The sequence below is a fragment of the Hoplias malabaricus genome, chromosome 15 (genome assembly GCF_029633855.1).
Source record: "Hoplias malabaricus isolate fHopMal1 chromosome 15, fHopMal1.hap1, whole genome shotgun sequence".
In the NCBI taxonomy this organism is placed as follows: domain Eukaryota; kingdom Metazoa; phylum Chordata; class Actinopteri; order Characiformes; family Erythrinidae; genus Hoplias; species Hoplias malabaricus.
This window is the reverse complement of record NC_089814.1, coordinates 23,016,593-23,029,735: the sequence shown is the minus strand read 5'-3', so window position 1 is coordinate 23,029,735 and position 13,143 is coordinate 23,016,593. Positions and strand designations below refer to the sequence as shown.

The 13,143-nt window shown below is 52.3% G+C and overlaps 16 non-coding genes across 16 annotated transcripts; 2 read left to right on the top strand and 14 right to left on the bottom strand.

Moving 5' to 3' along the window:
* Positions 1–349: 349 nt before the first annotated feature.
* Positions 350–422, bottom strand: trnav-uac (transfer RNA valine (anticodon UAC)). Its single transcript has one exon. It is a non-coding gene; the product is annotated as a tRNA-Val (tRNA).
* Positions 423–1,317: 895 nt separating this feature from the next.
* trnav-uac (transfer RNA valine (anticodon UAC)) lies at positions 1,318–1,390 on the bottom strand. The gene has a single exon. It is a non-coding gene; the product is annotated as a tRNA-Val (tRNA).
* An 895-nt stretch (positions 1,391–2,285) lies between these two features.
* trnav-uac (transfer RNA valine (anticodon UAC)) lies at positions 2,286–2,358 on the bottom strand. The gene has a single exon. It is a non-coding gene; the product is annotated as a tRNA-Val (tRNA).
* An 895-nt stretch (positions 2,359–3,253) lies between these two features.
* trnav-uac (transfer RNA valine (anticodon UAC)) lies at positions 3,254–3,326 on the bottom strand. Its single transcript has one exon. It is a non-coding gene; the product is annotated as a tRNA-Val (tRNA).
* An 894-nt stretch (positions 3,327–4,220) lies between these two features.
* trnav-uac (transfer RNA valine (anticodon UAC)) lies at positions 4,221–4,293 on the bottom strand. The gene has a single exon. It is a non-coding gene; the product is annotated as a tRNA-Val (tRNA).
* Positions 4,294–5,188: 895 nt separating this feature from the next.
* trnav-uac (transfer RNA valine (anticodon UAC)) lies at positions 5,189–5,261 on the bottom strand. The gene has a single exon. It is a non-coding gene; the product is annotated as a tRNA-Val (tRNA).
* An 895-nt stretch (positions 5,262–6,156) lies between these two features.
* On the bottom strand, positions 6,157–6,229 carry trnav-uac (transfer RNA valine (anticodon UAC)). The gene has a single exon. It is a non-coding gene; the product is annotated as a tRNA-Val (tRNA).
* A 552-nt stretch (positions 6,230–6,781) lies between these two features.
* trnaa-agc (transfer RNA alanine (anticodon AGC)) lies at positions 6,782–6,854 on the top strand. The gene has a single exon. It is a non-coding gene; the product is annotated as a tRNA-Ala (tRNA).
* Positions 6,855–7,124: 270 nt separating this feature from the next.
* trnav-uac (transfer RNA valine (anticodon UAC)) lies at positions 7,125–7,197 on the bottom strand. The gene has a single exon. It is a non-coding gene; the product is annotated as a tRNA-Val (tRNA).
* Positions 7,198–8,092: 895 nt separating this feature from the next.
* On the bottom strand, positions 8,093–8,165 carry trnav-uac (transfer RNA valine (anticodon UAC)). The gene has a single exon. It is a non-coding gene; the product is annotated as a tRNA-Val (tRNA).
* An 895-nt stretch (positions 8,166–9,060) lies between these two features.
* On the bottom strand, positions 9,061–9,133 carry trnav-uac (transfer RNA valine (anticodon UAC)). The gene has a single exon. It is a non-coding gene; the product is annotated as a tRNA-Val (tRNA).
* A 552-nt stretch (positions 9,134–9,685) lies between these two features.
* Positions 9,686–9,758, top strand: trnaa-agc (transfer RNA alanine (anticodon AGC)). The gene has a single exon. It is a non-coding gene; the product is annotated as a tRNA-Ala (tRNA).
* A 270-nt stretch (positions 9,759–10,028) lies between these two features.
* trnav-uac (transfer RNA valine (anticodon UAC)) lies at positions 10,029–10,101 on the bottom strand. Its single transcript has one exon. It is a non-coding gene; the product is annotated as a tRNA-Val (tRNA).
* An 895-nt stretch (positions 10,102–10,996) lies between these two features.
* On the bottom strand, positions 10,997–11,069 carry trnav-uac (transfer RNA valine (anticodon UAC)). The gene has a single exon. It is a non-coding gene; the product is annotated as a tRNA-Val (tRNA).
* An 895-nt stretch (positions 11,070–11,964) lies between these two features.
* On the bottom strand, positions 11,965–12,037 carry trnav-uac (transfer RNA valine (anticodon UAC)). The gene has a single exon. It is a non-coding gene; the product is annotated as a tRNA-Val (tRNA).
* An 895-nt stretch (positions 12,038–12,932) lies between these two features.
* On the bottom strand, positions 12,933–13,005 carry trnav-uac (transfer RNA valine (anticodon UAC)). Its single transcript has one exon. It is a non-coding gene; the product is annotated as a tRNA-Val (tRNA).
* Positions 13,006–13,143: the final 138 nt, after the last annotated feature.

Below are 13,143 nucleotides of genomic sequence, written 5' to 3'. Positions count from 1 at the left end.
GCAAAAGGGGAATTAGCTCAAATGGTAGAGCGCTTGCTTAGCATGCGAGAGGTAGCGGGATCGATGCCCGCATTCTCCAGCAAGAGCTTTTATCCAAGGTCCACGCGAAGAGACTGATGGAGGCCACGGTGCTTGCTGGGTTAACGTGCAAAAACGTTCTTGGCCCGTACGGGGATCGAACCCGCGACCTTGCCGTTATTAGCACCACGCTCTAACCAACTGAGCTAACCGGCCTCGGAGACCAAGTGTTCGTCAAGCAGGATCAACAAAGGAGCTCCCAGTGACGGCGATTGAAGTAGATGCAAGAAATATTTCGCTCGGGCTGTGGAAAACTGAAGAGGATCTCCCGTGTTTCTGCCCGGTTTCGAACCGGGGACCTTTCGCATGTAAGGCGAACGTGATAACCACTACACTACAGAAACCAGCTGCGCTCCACAAGGCACCCTGAGCTCCACACACCACGTGGGACCAGTACAGCTTGACTTTGGACTGATGTACTAATCTATTCTTTACATGGTGAAATACACCTGCGCTTTACCATGAGCCAGGACTCTGCATCCTAAAGACTTGGCCGTATACATATCAGCGACGTTGCCCGTAGCGCAGTGGCCCTTTCTTTGATTTTCCACCGATGCGCTGAACACATTACTCCGACAGCAGTCACAATCGCAGGGCAGTTTTCCAATGCGACCGCATGCACTTTGTCCAGAAGCAGCCCAGAATAGCACAGAGACATTGCCTATGGCCACACTTTAAGGCATCTTGATTGAGCCATGGACCTTTAAAGCATTCATCTGCGCCTCGTCCGGATGAGCTGTCCATCGTCCAGGGTCTCGTGCTTGCGTGTGCCAGCTCGCGCGTACGACGACCATACTGGGCGTTCTTAGCCTTGGACCATGTGAGCCAAAAAGTCCCTGGGCTTTGGAGACAGGTATGTCTTTTGCATGAAATGATACAAGTGCAACAATGCAAAAGGGAAATTAGCTCAAATGGTAGAGTGCTCGCTTAGCATGCGAGAGGTAGCGGGATCGATGCCCGCATTCTCCAGCAAGAGCTTTTATCCAAGGTCCACGCGAAGAGACTGACGGAGGCCACGGTGCTTGCTGGGTTAACGTGCAAAAACATTCTTGGCCCGTACGGGGATCGAACCCGCGACCTTGCCGTTATTAGCACCACGCTCTAACCAACTGAGCTAACCGGCCTCGGAGACCAAGTGTTCGTCAAGCAGGATCAACAAAGGAGCTCCCAGTGACGGCGATTGAAGTAGATGCAAGAAATATTTCGCTCGGGCTGTGGAAAACTGAAGAGGATCTCCCGTGTTTCTGCCCGGTTTCGAACCGGGGACCTTTCACATGTAAGGCGAACGTGATAACCACTACACTACAGAAACCAGCTGCGCTCCACAAGGCACCCTGAGCTCCACACACCACGTGGGACCAGTACAGCTTGACTTTGGACTGATGTACTAATCTATTCTTTACATGGTGAAATACACCTGCGCTTTACCATGAGCCAGGACTCTGCATCCTAAAGACTTGGCCGTATACATATCAGCGACGTTGCCCGTAGCGCAGTGGCCCTTTCTTTGATTTTCCACCGATGCGCTGAACACATTACTCCGACAGCAGTCACAATCGCAGGGCAGTTTTCCAATGCGACCGCATGCACTTTGTCCAGAAGCAGCCCAGAATAGCACAGAGACATTGCCTATGGCCACACTTTAAGGCATCTTGATTGAGCCATGGACCTTTAAAGCATTCGTCTGCGCCTCGTCCGGATGAGCTGTCCATCGTCCAGGGTCTCGTGCTTGCGTGTGCCAGCTCGCGCGTACGACGACCATACTGGGCGTTCTTAGCCTTGGACCATGTGAGCCAAAAAGTCCCTGGGCTTTGGAGACAGGTATGTCTTTTGCATGAAATGATACAAGTGCAACAAGGCAAAAGGGGAATTAGCTCAAATGGTAGAGCGCTTGCTTAGCATGCGAGAGGTAGCGGGATCGATGCCCGCATTCTCCAGCAAGAGCTTTTATCCAAGGTCCACGCGAAGAGACTGATGGAGGCCACGGTGCTTGCTGGGTTAACGTGCAAAAACGTTCTTGGCCCGTACGGGGATCGAACCCGCGACCTTGCCGTTATTAGCACCACGCTCTAACCAACTGAGCTAACCGGCCTCGGAGACCAAGTGTTCGTCAAGCAGGATCAACAAAGGAGCTCCCAGTGACGGCGATTGAAGTAGATGCAAGAAATATTTCGCTCGGGCTGTGGAAAACTGAAGAGGATCTCCCGTGTTTCTGCCCGGTTTCGAACCGGGGACCTTTCGCATGTAAGGCGAACGTGATAACCACTACACTACAGAAACCAGCTGCGCTCCACAAGGCACCCTGAGCTCCACACACCACGTGGGACCAGTACAGCTTGACTTTGGACTGATGTACTAATCTATTCTTTACATGGTGAAATACACCTGCGCTTTACCATGAGCCAGGACTCTGCATCCTAAAGACTTGGCCGTATACATATCAGCGACGTTGCCCGTAGCGCAGTGGCCCTTTCTTTGATTTTCCACCGATGCGCTGAACACATTACTCCGACAGCAGTCACAATCGCAGGGCAGTTTTCCAATGCGACCGCATGCACTTTGTCCAGAAGCAGCCCAGAATAGCACAGAGACATTGCCTATGGCCACACTTTAAGGCATCTTGATTGAGCCATGGACCTTTAAAGCATTCATCTGCGCCTCGTCCGGATGAGCTGTCCATCGTCCAGGGTCTCGTGCTTGCGTGTGCCAGCTCGCGCGTACGACGACCATACTGGGCGTTCTTAGCCTTGGACCATGTGAGCCAAAAAGTCCCTGGGCTTTGGAGACAGGTATGTCTTTTGCATGAAATGATACAAGTGCAACAATGCAAAAGGGAAATTAGCTCAAATGGTAGAGTGCTCGCTTAGCATGCGAGAGGTAGCGGGATCGATGCCCGCATTCTCCAGCAAGAGCTTTTATCCAAGGTCCACGCGAAGAGACTGACGGAGGCCACGGTGCTTGCTGGGTTAACGTGCAAAAACATTCTTGGCCCGTACGGGGATCGAACCCGCGACCTTGCCGTTATTAGCACCACGCTCTAACCAACTGAGCTAACCGGCCTCGGAGACCAAGTGTTCGTCAAGCAGGATCAACAAAGGAGCTCCCAGTGACGGCGATTGAAGTAGATGCAAGAAATATTTCGCTCGGGCTGTGGAAAACTGAAGAGGATCTCCCGTGTTTCTGCCCGGTTTCGAACCGGGGACCTTTCACATGTAAGGCGAACGTGATAACCACTACACTACAGAAACCAGCTGCGCTCCACAAGGCACCCTGAGCTCCACACACCACGTGGGACCAGTACAGCTTGACTTTGGACTGATGTACTAATCTATTCTTTACATGGTGAAATACACCTGCGCTTTACCATGAGCCAGGACTCTGCATCCTAAAGACTTGGCCGTATACATATCAGCGACGTTGCCCGTAGCGCAGTGGCCCTTTCTTTGATTTTCCACCGATGCGCTGAACACATTACTCCGACAGCAGTCACAATCGCAGGGCAGTTTTCCAATGCGACCGCATGCACTTTGTCCAGAAGCAGCCCAGAATAGCACAGAGACATTGCCTATGGCCACACTTTAAGGCATCTTGATTGAGCCATGAACCTTTAAAGCATTCGTCTGCGCCTCGTCCGGATGAGCTGTCCATCGTCCAGGGTCTCGTGCTTGCGTGTGCCAGCTCGCGCGTACGACGACCATACTGGGCGTTCTTAGCCTTGGACCATGTGAGCCAAAAAGTCCCTGGGCTTTGGAGACAGGTATGTCTTTTGCATGAAATGATACAAGTGCAACAATGCAAAAGGGGAATTAGCTCAAATGGTAGAGCACTCGCTTAGCATGCGAGAGGTAGCGGGATCGATGCCCGCATTCTCCAGCAAGAGCTTTTATCCAAGGTCCACACGAAGAGACTGACGGAGGCCACGGTGCTTGCTGGGTTAACGTGAAAAACGTTCTTGGCCCGTACGGGGATCGAACCCGCGACCTTGGCGTTATTAGCACCACGCTCTAACCAACTGAGCTAACCGGCCTCTGAGACCAAGCTTTCGTCAAGCAGGAGCAACAAAGGAGCTCCCAGTGACGGCGATTGAAGTAGATGCAAGAAATATTTCGCTCGGGCTGTGGAAAACATAAGAGGATCTCCCGTGTTTCTGCCCGGTTTCGAACCGGGGACCTTTCGCGTGTAAGGCGAACGTGATAACCACTACACTACAGAAACCAGCTGCGCTCCACAAGGCACCCTGAGCTCCACACACCACGTGGGACCAGTACAGCTTGACTTTGGACTGATGTACTAATCTATTCTTTACATGGTGAAATACACCTGCGCTTTACCATGAGCCAGGACTCTGCATCCTAAAGACTTAGCCGTATACATATCAGCGACGTTGCCCGTAGCGCAGTGGCCCTTTCTTTGATTTTCCACCGATGCGCTGAACACATTACTCCGACAGCAGTCACAATCGCAGGGCAGTTTTCCAATGCGACCGCATGCACTTTGTCCAGAAGCAGCCCAGAATAGCACAGAGACATTGCCTATGGCCACACTTTAAGGCATCTTGATTGAGCCATGGACCTTTAAAGCATTCATCTGCGCCTCGTCCGGATGAGCTGTCCATCGTCCAGGGTCTCGTGCTTGCGTGTGCCAGCTCGCGCGTACGACGACCATACTGGGCGTTCTTAGCCTTGGACCATGTGAGCCAAAAAGTCCCTGGGCTTTGGAGACAGGTATGTCTTTTGCATGAAATGATACAAGTGCAACAAGGCAAAAGGGGAATTAGCTCAAATGGTAGAGCGCTTGCTTAGCATGCGAGAGGTAGCGGGATCGATGCCCGCATTCTCCAGCAAGAGCTTTTATCCAAGGTCCACGCGAAGAGACTGATGGAGGCCACGGTGCTTGCTGGGTTAACGTGCAAAAACGTTCTTGGCCCGTACGGGGATCGAACCCGCGACCTTGCCGTTATTAGCACCACGCTCTAACCAACTGAGCTAACCGGCCTCGGAGACCAAGTGTTCGTCAAGCAGGATCAACAAAGGAGCTCCCAGTGACGGCGATTGAAGTAGATGCAAGAAATATTTCGCTCGGGCTGTGGAAAACTGAAGAGGATCTCCCGTGTTTCTGCCCGGTTTCGAACCGGGGACCTTTCGCATGTAAGGCGAACGTGATAACCACTACACTACAGAAACCAGCTGCGCTCCACAAGGCACCCTGAGCTCCACACACCACGTGGGACCAGTACAGCTTGACTTTGGACTGATGTACTAATCTATTCTTTACATGGTGAAATACACCTGCGCTTTACCATGAGCCAGGACTCTGCATCCTAAAGACTTGGCCGTATACATATCAGCGACGTTGCCCGTAGCGCAGTGGCCCTTTCTTTGATTTTCCACCGATGCGCTGAACACATTACTCCGACAGCAGTCACAATCGCAGGGCAGTTTTCCAATGCGACCGCATGCACTTTGTCCAGAAGCAGCCCAGAATAGCACAGAGACATTGCCTATGGCCACACTTTAAGGCATCTTGATTGAGCCATGGACCTTTAAAGCATTCATCTGCGCCTCGTCCGGATGAGCTGTCCATCGTCCAGGGTCTCGTGCTTGCGTGTGCCAGCTCGCGCGTACGACGACCATACTGGGCGTTCTTAGCCTTGGACCATGTGAGCCAAAAAGTCCCTGGGCTTTGGAGACAGGTATGTCTTTTGCATGAAATGATACAAGTGCAACAATGCAAAAGGGAAATTAGCTCAAATGGTAGAGTGCTCGCTTAGCATGCGAGAGGTAGCGGGATCGATGCCCGCATTCTCCAGCAAGAGCTTTTATCCAAGGTCCACGCGAAGAGACTGACGGAGGCCACGGTGCTTGCTGGGTTAACGTGCAAAAACATTCTTGGCCCGTACGGGGATCGAACCCGCGACCTTGCCGTTATTAGCACCACGCTCTAACCAACTGAGCTAACCGGCCTCGGAGACCAAGTGTTCGTCAAGCAGGATCAACAAAGGAGCTCCCAGTGACGGCGATTGAAGTAGATGCAAGAAATATTTCGCTCGGGCTGTGGAAAACTGAAGAGGATCTCCCGTGTTTCTGCCCGGTTTCGAACCGGGGACCTTTCACATGTAAGGCGAACGTGATAACCACTACACTACAGAAACCAGCTGCGCTCCACAAGGCACCCTGAGCTCCACACACCACGTGGGACCAGTACAGCTTGACTTTGGACTGATGTACTAATCTATTCTTTACATGGTGAAATACACCTGCGCTTTACCATGAGCCAGGACTCTGCATCCTAAAGACTTGGCCGTATACATATCAGCGACGTTGCCCGTAGCGCAGTGGCCCTTTCTTTGATTTTCCACCGATGCGCTGAACACATTACTCCGACAGCAGTCACAATCGCAGGGCAGTTTTCCAATGCGACCGCATGCACTTTGTCCAGAAGCAGCCCAGAATAGCACAGAGACATTGCCTATGGCCACACTTTAAGGCATCTTGATTGAGCCATGGACCTTTAAAGCATTCGTCTGCGCCTCGTCCGGATGAGCTGTCCATCGTCCAGGGTCTCGTGCTTGCGTGTGCCAGCTCGCGCGTACGACGACCATACTGGGCGTTCTTAGCCTTGGACCATGTGAGCCAAAAAGTCCCTGGGCTTTGGAGACAGGTATGTCTTTTGCATGAAATGATACAAGTGCAACAATGCAAAAGGGGAATTAGCTCAAATGGTAGAGCGCTCGCTTAGCATGCGAGAGGTAGCGGGATCGATGCCCGCATTCTCCAGCAAGAGCTTTTATCCAAGGTCCACGCGAAGAGACTGACGGAGGCCACGGTGCTTGCTGGGTTAACGTGCAAAAACGTTCTTGGCCCGTACGGGGATCGAACCCGCGACCTTGGCGTTATTAGCACCACGCTCTAACCAACTGAGCTAACCGGCCTCTGAAATCAAGCTTTTGTCAAGCAGGAGCAACAAAGGAGCTCCCAGTGACGGCGATTGAAGTAGATGCAAGAAATATTTCGCTCGGGCTGTGGAAAACAGAAGAGGATCTCCCGTGTTTCTGCCCGGTTTCGAACCGGGGACCTTTCGCGTGTAAGGCGAACGTGATAACCACTACACTACAGAAACCAGCTGCGCTCCACAAGGCACCCTGAGCTCCACAGACCACGTGGGACCAGTACAGCTTGACTTTGGACTGATGTACTAATCTATTCTTTACATGGTGAAATACACCTGCGCTTTACCATGAGCCAGGACTCTGCATCCTAAAGACTTGGCCGTATACATATCAGCGACGTTGCCGTTAGCGCAGTGGCCCTTTCTTTGATTTTCCACCGATGCGCTGAACACATTACTCCGACAGCAGTCACAATCGCAGGGCAGTTTTCCAATGCGACCGCATGCACTTTGTCCAGAAGCAGCCCAGAATGGCACAGAGACATTGCCTATGGCCACACTTTAAGGCATCTTGATTGAGCCATGGACCTTTAAAGCATTCATCTGCGCCTCGTCCGGATGAGCTGTCCATCGTCCAGGGTCTCGTGCTTGCGTGTGCCAGCTCGCGCGTACGACGACCATACTGGGCGTTCTTAGCCTTGGACCATGTGAGCCAAAAAGTCCCTGGGCTTTGGAGACAGGTATGTCTTTTGCATGAAATGATACAAGTGCAACAAGGCAAAAGGGGAATTCGCTCAAATGGTAGAGCGCTCGCTTAGCATGCGAGAGGTAGCGGGATCGATGCCCGCATTCTCCAGCAAGAGCTTTTATCCAAGGTCCACGCGAAGAGACTAACGGAGGCCACGGTGCTTGCTGGGTTAACGTGCAAAAACGTTCTTGGCCCGTACGGGGATCGAACCCGCGACCTTGGCGTTATTAGCACCACGCTCTAACCAACTGAGCTAACCAGCCTCGGAGACCAAGTGTTCGTCAAGCAGGAGCAACAAAGGAGCTCCCAGTGACGGCGATTGAAGTAGATGCAAGAAATATTTCGCTCGGGCTGTGGAAAACAGAAGAGGATCTCCCGTGTTTCTGCCCGGTTTCGAACCGGGGACCTTTCGCGTGTAAGGCGAACGTGATAACCACTACACTACAGAAACCAGCTGCGCTCCACAAGGCACCCTGAGCTCCACAGACCACGTGGGACCAGTACAGCTTGACTTTGGACTGATGTACTAATCTATTCTTTACATGGTGAAATACACCTGCGCTTTACCATGAGCCAGGACTCTGCATCCTAAAGACTTGGCCGTATACATATCAGCGACGTTGCCGTTAGCGCAGTGGCCCTTTCTTTGATTTTCCACCGATGCGCTGAACACATTACTCCGACAGCAGTCACAATCGCAGGGCAGTTTTCCAATGCGACCGCATGCACTTTGTCCAGAAGCAGCCCAGAATGGCACAGAGACATTGCCTATGGCCACACTTTAAGGCATCTTGATTGAGCCATGGACCTTTAAAGCATTCATCTGCGCCTCGTCCGGATGAGCTGTCCATCGTCCAGGGTCTCGTGCTTGCGTGTGCCAGCTCGCGCGTACGACGACCATACTGGGCGTTCTTAGCCTTGGACCATGTGAGCCAAAAAGTCCCTGGGCTTTGGAGACAGGTATGTCTTTTGCATGAAATGATACAAGTGCAACAAGGCAAAAGGGGAATTCGCTCAAATGGTAGAGCGCTCGCTTAGCATGCGAGAGGTAGCGGGATCGATGCCCGCATTCTCCAGCAAGAGCTTTTATCCAAGGTCCACGCGAAGAGACTAACGGAGGCCACGGTGCTTGCTGGGTTAACGTGCAAAAACGTTCTTGGCCCGTACGGGGATCGAACCCGCGACCTTGGCGTTATTAGCACCACGCTCTAACCAACTGAGCTAACCAGCCTCGGAGACCAAGTGTTCGTCAAGCAGGAGCAACAAAGGAGCTCCCAGTGACGGCGATTGAAGTAGATGCAAGAAATATTTCGCTCGGGCTGTGGAAAACAGAAGAGGATCTCCCGTGTTTCTGCCCGGTTTCGAACCGGGGACCTTTCGCGTGTAAGGCGAACGTGATAACCACTACACTACAGAAACCAGCTGCGCTCCACAAGGCACCCTGAGCTCCACACACCACGTGGGACCAGTACAGCTTGACTTTGGACTGATGTACTAATCTATTCTTTACATGGTGAAATACACCTGCGCTTTACCATGAGCCAGGACTCTGCATCCTAAAGACTTGGCCGTATACATATCAGCGACGTTGCCCGTAGCGCAGTGGCCCTTTCTTTGATTTTCCACCGATGCGCTGAACACATTACTCCGACAGCAGTCACAATCGCAGGGCAGTTTTCCAATGCGACCGCATGCACTTTGTCCAGAAGCAGCCCAGAATAGCACAGAGACATTGCCTATGGCCACACTTTAAGGCATCTTGATTGAGCCATGGACCTTTAAAGCATTCGTCTGCGCCTCGTCCGGATGAGCTGTCCATCGTCCAGGGTCTCGTGCTTGCGTGTGCCAGCTCGCGCGTACGACGACCATACTGGGCGTTCTTAGCCTTGGACCATGTGAGCCAAAAAGTCCCTGGGCTTTGGAGACAGGTATGTCTTTTGCATGAAATGATACAAGTGCAACAATGCAAAAGGGGAATTAGCTCAAATGGTAGAGCGCTCGCTTAGCATGCGAGAGGTAGCGGGATCGATGCCCGCATTCTCCAGCAAGAGCTTTTATCCAAGGTCCACGCGAAGAGACTGACGGAGGCCACGGTGCTTGCTGGGTTAACGTGCAAAAACGTTCTTGGCCCGTACGGGGATCGAACCCGCGACCTTGGCGTTATTAGCACCACGCTCTAACCAACTGAGCTAACCGGCCTCTGAGACCAAGCTTTTGTCAAGCAGGAGCAACAAAGGAGCTCCCAGTGACGGCGATTGAAGTAGATGCAAGAAATATTTCGCTCGGGCTGTGGAAAACAGAAGAGGATCTCCCGTGTTTCTGCCCGGTTTCGAACCGGGGACCTTTCGCGTGTAAGGCGAACGTGATAACCACTACACTACAGAAACCAGCTGCGCTCCACAAGGCACCCTGAGCTCCACAGACCACGTGGGACCAGTACAGCTTGACTTTGGACTGATGTACTAATCTATTCTTTACATGGTGAAATACACCTGCGCTTTACCATGAGCCAGGACTCTGCATCCTAAAGACTTGGCCGTATACATATCAGCGACGTTGCCGTTAGCGCAGTGGCCCTTTCTTTGATTTTCCACCGATGCGCTGAACACATTACTCCGACAGCAGTCACAATCGCAGGGCAGTTTTCCAATGCGACCGCATGCACTTTGTCCAGAAGCAGCCCAGAATGGCACAGAGACATTGCCTATGGCCACACTTTAAGGCATCTTGATTGAGCCATGGACCTTTAAAGCATTCATCTGCGCCTCGTCCGGATGAGCTGTCCATCGTCCAGGGTCTCGTGCTTGCGTGTGCCAGCTCGCGCGTACGACGACCATACTGGGCGTTCTTAGCCTTGGACCATGTGAGCCAAAAAGTCCCTGGGCTTTGGAGACAGGTATGTCTTTTGCATGAAATGATACAAGTGCAACAAGGCAAAAGGGGAATTCGCTCAAATGGTAGAGCGCTCGCTTAGCATGCGAGAGGTAGCGGGATCGATGCCCGCATTCTCCAGCAAGAGCTTTTATCCAAGGTCCACGCGAAGAGACTGACGGAGGCCACGGTGCTTGCTGGGTTAACGTGCAAAAACGTTCTTGGCCCGTATGGGGATCGAACCCGCGACCTTGGCGTTATTAGCACCACGCTCTAACCAACTGAGCTAACCAGCCTCGGAGACCAAGCGTTCGTCAAGCAGGAGCAACAAAGGAGCTCCCAGTGACGGCGATTGAAGTAGATGCAAGAAATATTTCGCTCGGGCTGTGGAAAACAGAAGAGGATCTCCCGTGTTTCTGCCCGGTTTCGAACCGGGGACCTTTCGCGTGTAAGGCGAACGTGATAACCACTACACTACAGAAACCAGCTGCGCTCCACAAGGCACCCTGAGCTCCACACACCACGTGGGACCAGTACAGCTTGACTTTGGACTGATGTACTAATCTATTCTTTACATGGTGAAATACACCTGCGCTTTACCATGAGCCAGGACTCTGCATCCTAAAGACTTGGCCGTATACATATCAGCGACGTTGCCCGTAGCGCAGTGGCCCTTTCTTTGATTTTCCACCGATGCGCTGAACACATTACTCCGACAGCAGTCACAATCGCAGGGCAGTTTTCCAATGCGACCGCATGCACTTTGTCCAGAAGCAGCCCAGAATAGCACAGAGACATTGCCTATGGCCACACTTTAAGGCATCTTGATTGAGCCATGGACCTTTAAAGCATTCGTCTGCGCCTCGTCCGGATGAGCTGTCCATCGTCCAGGGTCTCGTGCTTGCGTGTGCCAGCTCGCGCGTACGACGACCATACTGGGCGTTCTTAGCCTTGGACCATGTGAGCCAAAAAGTCCCTGGGCTTTGGAGACAGGTATGTCTTTTGCATGAAATGATACAAGTGCAACAAGGCAAAAGGGGAATTCGCTCAAATGGTAGAGCGCTCGCTTAGCATGCGAGAGGTAGCGGGATCGATGCCCGCATTCTCCAGCAAGAGCTTTTATCCAAGGTCCACGCGAAGAGACTAACGGAGGCCACGGTGCTTGCTGGGTTAACGTGCAAAAACGTTCTTGGCCCGTACGGGGATCGAACCCGCGACCTTGGCGTTATTAGCACCACGCTCTAACCAACTGAGCTAACCAGCCTCGGAGACCAAGTGTTCGTCAAGCAGGAGCAACAAAGGAGCTCCCAGTGACGGCGATTGAAGTAGATGCAAGAAATATTTCGCTCGGGCTGTGGAAAACAGAAGAGGATCTCCCGTGTTTCTGCCCGGTTTCGAACCGGGGACCTTTCGCGTGTAAGGCGAACGTGATAACCACTACACTACAGAAACCAGCTGCGCTCCACAAGGCACCCTGAGCTCCACACACCACGTGGGACCAGTACAGCTTGACTTTGGACTGATGTACTAATCTATTCTTTACATGGTGAAATACACCTGCGCTTTACCATGAGCCAGGACTCTGCATCCTAAAGACTTGGCCGTATACATATCAGCGACGTTGCCGTTAGCGCAGTGGCCCTTTCTTTGATTTTCCACCGATGCGCTGAACACATTACTCCGACAGCAGTCACAATCGCAGGGCAGTTTTCCAATGCGACCGCATGCACTTTGTCCAGAAGCAGCCCAGAATGGCACAAAGACATTGCCTATGGCCACACTTTAAGGCATCTTGATTGAGCCATGGACCTTTAAAGCATTCATCTGCGCCTCGTCCGGATGAGCTGTCCATCGTCCAGGGTCTCGTGCTTGCGTGTGCCAGCTCGCGCGTACGACGACCATACTGGGCGTTCTTAGCCTTGGACCATGTGAGCCAAAAAGTCCCTGGGCTTTGGAGACAGGTATGTCTTTTGCATGAAATGATACAAGTGCAACAAGGCAAAAGGGGAATTCGCTCAAATGGTAGAGCGCTCGCTTAGCATGCGAGAGGTAGCGGGATCTATGCCCGCATTCTCCAGCAAGAGCTTTTATCCAAGGTCCACGCGAAGAGACTGACGGAGGCCACGGTGCTTGCTGGGTTAACGTGCAAAAACGTTCTTGGCCCATACGGGGATCGAACACGCGACCTTGGCGTTATTAGCACCACACTCTAACCAACTGAGCTAACCGGCCTCGGAGACAAAGTGTTCGTCAAGCAGGATCAACAAAGGAGCTCCCAGTGACGGCGATTGAAGTAGATGCAAGAAAAATTTCGCTCGGGCTGTGGAAAACTGAAGAGGATCTCCCGTGTTTCTGCCCGGTTTCGAACCGGGGACCTTTCGCGTGTAAGGCGAACGTGATAACCACTACACTACAGAAACCAGCTGCGCTCCACAAGGCACCCTGAGCTCCACACACCACGTGGGACCAGTACAGCTTGACTTTGGACTGATGTACTAATCTATTCTTTACATGGTGAAATACACCTGCGCTTTACCATGAGCCAGGACTCTGCATCC